We start from the raw sequence: 7,420 nt of genomic DNA, 5'->3' as shown, positions 1-7,420 counted from the left end.
AGAAATGTACAACATTAGAAAGGACAGACGTAGATAGAGTTGACGCTTACCTTGGTTGGGGTGTTTAGAACCAGAAATCAGTGTTTCAGAATGAGTAAACTGACCATTCATGGCAGAACTGAAATGAAGTTTCTTAGACATGTCCTTAAAATTCTTTACCTGAGTGAGCTGGAGGCTGCAGCTGATAGTTATAGACCTAGATATTAGGGGAATCAGAGGATGAAGAATTAGTGCAGGGAAGTGGCACTGAGGTACAAGAGGCCCACTTTCATAGAACATAGAACGTAGAACAGTACTGCACAGGCACAAGTCCTTCGGCCCACAATGTTGTGCTGAACAAACTAAAAAATCTAAAACTAATATCTTCCAACTGCACAATGTCCATATCCCTCCATCCTCTTCACATTCATGTGCCTATCTACATGTCTCTTAAAACCCTCTAATGTATTTGCCTGTACCAACGTACCAGGCAGCACATTCCAGGTGTCCACCCCGTCTAACCTTCAATGCATGCTCTCTGGTATTAGACATTTCTATCCCAGGAAGAAGATACTCCCTGCCTACTCTATCTATGCCTCTCTTAATCTTATAAACCCCTGTCAGATGTCCCGTCCGCCTCCGCCACTCCAAAGAAAACAGACCAAGTTTGTCCGGCCTCTCATGATAGCACACGCCCTCTAAACCAGACTGGTAAATCTCTTCTGCAGCCTCTCCAAAGCCTCAACATCCTTCCTGTAGTGTGGTGACCAGAATTGTATGCAATATTCCAGACATGGTCTCACCAGATTTTTATAAAGTTGCAACATAACCTCTTGACTTTTGACCTCAGTGCCTTGTTTAATAAAAGCAAGTATTCTATAAGACTTCTTAACCACCCTATTTCCTCCCACTTCCTCCAAACTAAAGTTGTAGCTATGGGCACCCGTATGGGTCCTAGCTATGCCTGCCTTTTTGTTGGGTTTGTGGAACAATCTATGTTCCGTGCCTATTCTGGTATCTGTCCCCCACTTTTCCTTCGCTACATCGACGACTGCATTGGCGCTGCTTCCTGCATGCATGCAGAACTCGTTGACTTTATTAACTTTGCCTCCAACTTTCACCTTGCCCTCAAGTTTACCTGGTCCATTTCCGACACCTCCCTCCCCTTTCTAGATCTTTCTGTCTCTGTCTCTGGAGACAGCTTATCCACTGATGTCTACTATAAGCCTACTGACTCTCACAGCTATCTGGACTATTCCTCTTCTCACCCTGTCTCTTGCAAAAACGCCATCCCCTTCTCGCAATTCCTCCGTCTCCGCCGCATCTGCTCTCAGGATGAGGCTTTTCATTCTAGGACGAGGGAGATGTCTTCCTTTTTTAAAGAAAGGGGCTTCCCTTCCTCCACTATCAACTCTGCTCTTAAACGCATCTCCCCCATTTCACGTACATCTGCTCTCACTCCATCCTCCCACCACCCCACTGGGAATAGGGTTCCCCTGGTCCTCACCTACCACCCCACCAGCCTCCGGGTCCAACATATTATTCTCCGTAACTTCCGCCACCTCCAACGGGATCCCACCACTAAGCACATCTTTCCCTCCCCCCCCCTGCATTCCGCAGGGATCGCTCCCTACGCAACTCCCTTGTCCATTCGTCCCTCCCATCCCTCCCCACTGATCTCTCTCCTGGCACTTATCCGTGTAAGCGGAACAAGTGCTACACATGCCCTTACACTTCCTCCCTTACCACCATTCAGGGCCCCAAACAGTCCTTCCAGGTATCCTATCCCTATGAATTTTCCCCAGCAATTTCCCTTCAACTGACGTGAGACTCACCGGCCCATAGTTCCCAGGATTTTCCCTTGTTCCCTTCTTAAATAGAGGTTCAACATTAGCCACTTGCCAGTTCTCCAGGGCCTCGCCTGTGCTTAAGAGGGGACATGAAGATACTGGTCAAGGCCCCAGCAATCTCACCTCTTACCTCCCTCCATAACCTGGAGTAAATCCCATCCGGCCCTGAGGAATTATCCATCTTAATACTCATTAGGAAGTCCAACACTTCCCCCTCTTTGACCTCAAAATGCCCCATCATATTTATACACTCAGCACTGATCTCCTGGTCCTCCATGTCCTTTCCCTTGGTAAATCCTGAAGCAAAGTACTCATTAAGTACCTCACTCACATTCTCCGCATCTAGTCATTAATTGATTAGGCAGGTGAGTGGGACCGAACGGTTTACTCTTGATTTGTTATTTTCTCTTATATATGTTGAGAAGCATTGATTGTGTGGATAGTCAGGGGCTTTTTCCCAGGGCTGAAATGGCTAGCATGAGAGGGCACAGTTTTAAGGTGCTTAGAAGAAGGTACAGAGGAGATGTCAGGGGTAAGTTCTTTTACGCAGAGTGGTGAGAGCATGGAATGGGCTGCCGGCGTTGGTGATGGAGGCGGAAATGATAGGGTCTTTTGAGAGACTCCCGGATAGGTACATGGAGCTTAGAAAAATAGAGGGCTATGGGTAACCCTAGGTAATTTCTCAAGAAGGGACATGTTCAGCGCAGCTTTGTGGGCTGAAGGGCCTGTACTGTGCTGTATGTTTTCTATGTTTCTATGTTTGCTCTCTTTCATCCTCCCCTTCCCCTAACAGACGACATTTCTTTTGTCCTTGAGCTCTTGAATAGAATAAATATTATCAGAATCTCTGCATGTATTTAGGGAGGGCAATATTCCTGCTCCAGCATCCCACAAATTGACTATTGCTTAGAGAGCAACTCAGTGAAGCAGAATTCCACTACCCATCTCATCAAACTCTGATTCACAAGAGATGTAGGGCAAATAGAGTAAGCTGCAGTAAGAGGATCCCAGCCTGACTCAGGGAAGCTTTGCCCAAGTCAGGCAACTGACAACATCCATTTTTCAGCACTATTATATTTGCAAATAATGCACTTAGCTGTGCCTCGTTTATAGAAGCAGAAGTATCATCTATCCTGTGAGCGAGAGAGCAAAATGAAATCCTGTAATGTTATAAAATAGCATTATTTCCAATGTGTCACTATTTGGTCTTACACACGGGAATACCCCATTGGAGAGGGTCCAGAGGAGGTTCAGGATAATGATCCCGGCAATGAAAGGGTTAATGCATGAGGATCATTTGATGGCTCTGGGCCTGTACTCGCTGGGCTTTAGGAGAATGAGGGCATCTCATTGAAACCTAACTGAAGGATTCAGCCATGACGGTATGGCAGAGCAGGCTTGATGGGCTGAATGGCCTAATTCTGCTCCATGTTTTATGGCTTTGTGGTCATTCTTCAAAAACATAAGTTTTCATTTCATTGAAGTTCATTTTACATTGAGCTTAATACATGCAATATTGCAGGTGAATGGCTAATTCCTTGGCAGCAGCCTTGATATTTAACGCTAGTCTACTTTGCCACTGAATATGAGCGTGGATAGTAGGTCAAATTCCTTTGCAGCCTGTGATTTTCTTGGCTTAGTGCCCTTCATTCACACCCTACCAGAGCAGATTAAATGACTAACAAGAAAAAATCTGCAGATGCTGGAAATCTGAGCAACAAACACACAAAATGCTAGAGCAACTCAGCAGGCCAGGTAGCATCCATGGAAAAAAGTACAGTCGACATTTCGAGCTGAAACCCTTCAGCAGGACTGCTGAGTTCCACAGCAGGAAATTCGAGGTCTTCCCAGATCGATACAATTAAGTGTAAGTTTTCAGAGTAATTGTGCTGCATTTCCAGAAAATTACAGAGGAAAAGAGAAATTAAACAGAGCAGTTACAGCAAAAGCTCTCAAAAGAAAAATTAGAGTACATGTCTGGCATTGGCATTTGTCAAGTTAGTCATCATTTCAGAGAGATGATAAATAATTATGTGAAGAGGATATAATAAGGGTTGATAAATTATTTGAAATGTTGTAGGTGGCTTGGTATGATCAAAATTAAATATAACACCCCGAGTAAAAATTTGGATCACTAATCAGAAACAAATTAGAGTTAGTTAGTGCTGCCTACATTCATGTACCAAGTATACATTGAATTGGGAGAAGGATTGATAGGCAGTGCTACCATCAATTATGTTCTCAATAAATGAATAATTGGTGCAACACACACAAAATGCTGAAGGAACTCAGCAAGTCAGGCAGCTTCTACAGAGAAGAATACACAGTTGGCATTTTAGACTGAGATCCTTCATCAGAACTAAAAGAGATAAGAATCCAGAATAAAAGTTTGGGGGGGGGTGGTGGTGAGGAGGAGTACAAGCTGGCTGGTAATAGATGGGACTAGGTGAGGGGAAAGGTAGCTGGGTGGAAGATGGGGGATGAGATGTTGTAAGATACTGGGAGAAGATAGGTGGAAAAGATAAAGGCCTGAAGAAGAAGGAATCTGATAGAAGACAGTGGACCATGGAAGAAAGATAATGAGCAGTGGAACCATATAGAGGTAATGGACACCAGAGAAGAGGAAAAAGGGTGAGAGAATCAGAATGGAAGTTAGGAAGAGACGGGAGGGAGAGGAGAGATTACCATAAATTGAAGAAATCGATTTTCATTCCATCAGGTTGGAGATTACCCAGATAGAATACGAGATGTTGCTGTTATGATGAGCCTGTTAACTTCGATTTCTCCAACTTCTGGAAATCTCTCCCCCTTCCCTCTTTTATATTCTCCACTCTGGTTATTCTGTCACTCCTTTTCGTCTTGACCCATAGATATTCCCTGACTTGCTGAGTTCCTCCAGCATTTTGTATGTGTTGGCAAGATTTCTGACAAATGCAAAATCTCTTGTGTGTTAACAAGAGCTGCAAGTCATTGACCTTTGGGTCCTACGGGAGAATGAGGTGTTACAGGTAGATAGTCACCAATAATTTGCAGGAGGCAAGTACTGGATAATTCAGGAGAGAGAAACTGAATAGGCAGCAAATGCGGAGTACTTTTGTGGCTGTTCAACAGGTATACTGCTTTGGATACTGGGAGATTGTCTCAGATATTGCACTTGCAATGCCAAGACTCTGGACAGTGGACAGTGATAATGTAAGTTGCCCAAGGCATGTTACCTTCATCTGTTGGAGTGACATGGGAGCTGCGTAGCCTCAGTTGTAGTGAAAACCACGTTTCAAGCCTCGAGCTTGCTTGCAGTTACAGACCAGGTGAGTGACACAAAAATGCTACAGCCTGGTGAGTTCAGCTGGGGCCTGGCCTCTCCCATTGGGGGTGTCCTCCTATGTTCGAGCGGTGGAATGACAGGCTGGATTCCGTGCGTCTTCGCACAGCTGGGAGACTGTACCATTGATTGCTGGGCATTGTCACCTAGGTCTTGGACCATATATGTTATTTTTCAAGTGAATATACTTCTTTGCTTGATATTTTTAATTACGTTACTTGTTCTTTTTTAATGTTTGCTTGCTCTTTTGAATGCTTTGCACCTTGGCTCCAGAGTAACCCTATCTCATTCAGCTGTATAGTTTGAATGATCATTAAACTTGATCTGATTTGATACTTTTAGGGGGAGACAACCTCTCAGAAGGAAAAAGCAGCAACCGAGTCTCTAGGGGCATTCTAAAGAGGAATGGAGAGCAGCCAGAAGTTGTGGTACACATTGGTTCAAAAGACATAGGTAGGAAAAGGGGATAGTCCTGAAGAGAGAGTATAGGGAGTTAGGTAGAAAGCTGAAAAGCAGGACCTGTAGGGTAGTAATCACTGGATTGCTGCCAGGGAGGGTAAGAAGTGGGTGATCTGGCATGTGAGTGCGTGGCTGAGGAATTGGTGCAGGGAGCAGGGTTTCAGATTTCTAGATCATTGGGACCTCTTTCAGGTAAGGTATGAACGAGTTGCACCTGAACCCGACAGGGAACCAATATCCTCACGGGCAATTTCCTAGCACTGCTTGCAGGGTTTAAACTAACTCGGCATGGGGATGGGAACCAGGGTGATAAAGCTGAGGATGGGGCAGTTACTTTCCAAGTCAATGCAATGTGTAGTGAGACTGTGAGGACGAACAGGCAGATGACAGGCACAATTGCAGTCAGTGGGATGAGTTGAATTGAAACATGAGGGCAAAATTGAAAATGGTGATGAATACTTGACTGTAGGTGCTATATGTGAATGCACACAGTATACGGACTAAGACTGATGATCTTGTAGTGCAATTGTAGAATTGCAGGGATGACGTTGTGGGCATCACTGAGTTGTGGCTGAAAGAAGATCATAATTGGGAGCCAAGGATAAACATTGTATTGAAAAGACAGGCAGGTAGGCAAAGGTGGGGCGGGGGGGGGGGGTGGCTCTGTTGGTTAAAAAAAAAACATGAAATCAAATTCATAGAAAGAGCTGACATAGAACTGGAAGATATAGAATACTTCTGGGTAGAGTTAAGAAACTGCAAGGGTAAAAAGACCCAAATGGGAATTATATACAGGCCTCTGAACAGTAGTCAGGATGTGGAATCCAAATTGTAAAGGAGATAGAAAAGGCATGTAAAAAGGGCAATATTACAAAAGTCATGGGGGGGGGGGCGGGGATTCCCATATGTAAATAGATTGGGAAAATTAGGTTGGTGCTGAATTCCAAGAGAGGGGGTTTGTAGAATGCATACGAGATGGCATTTGGTTGAGCCCACTAGGGGAAAGGTAATTCTGGTTTGGGTGATGTGTAATGAACCAGATTTAATAAAGGAGCTTGACATAAACAAACTCTTAGGTAGCAGTGATCATAATATGATAGAAATCACCCTGCAGTTTGAGATAGAGAAGATAAAGTCAGGTGTATCAGTACTACAGTGTAGTAAAGAGAATTAGAGGCGTGACAGAGGAGCTGGTCAAAGTTGATTGGAAGGGGACACTAGCAGGGATGATGGCAGAACAACAATGGCTGGAGTTTCTTGGGGAAATTTGGAAAATGCAGGATAGATCCATCCCAAACATGAAGAGGTATTCTAAAGAGAGGATGAGTTAACTGTAGCTGACAAGGGAAGTCAAAGACGGCATTAAAAGGAAAAGAGAGAGCATATATTAGAGCAAAATTTGGTGGGAAGTTAGAGGATCTGGAAGCTTTTAAAAACAAATAGAAGGCAACTAAATAAAAATTTATAAGGAGAGAAAAGATGAAATATGGTTAGCAAGCCAGTAATATCAAAGAGGATACAAAAATTGTTTTGCAGATATACAGTAAGAGACATGAGTAGATATTGGGCCACTGGAGAGGTGGTAATGGGCAGCAAAAAAATGGAGAATGAACTTTATATTTTGTATCTGTCTTTACTGTGAAAGACACTAGCAGTATGCCAGAAATTTGAGTGCATCAGGGGCAGAAGTGAGTATAGTTGCTGTAACAAAGAAAATGCTTGGGAAGCTGAAAGGTCTGAAAGTAGGTAAGTCACCTGGATCAGATGGACTACACCCCAGAGTTCTGAAAGAGATAGCAGGAGAAATTGT

Source organism: Mobula hypostoma, chromosome 2 (assembly GCF_963921235.1).
Source record: "Mobula hypostoma chromosome 2, sMobHyp1.1, whole genome shotgun sequence".
Classification (NCBI taxonomy): domain Eukaryota; kingdom Metazoa; phylum Chordata; class Chondrichthyes; order Myliobatiformes; family Myliobatidae; genus Mobula; species Mobula hypostoma.
This window is presented reverse-complemented; position numbering follows the sequence as displayed.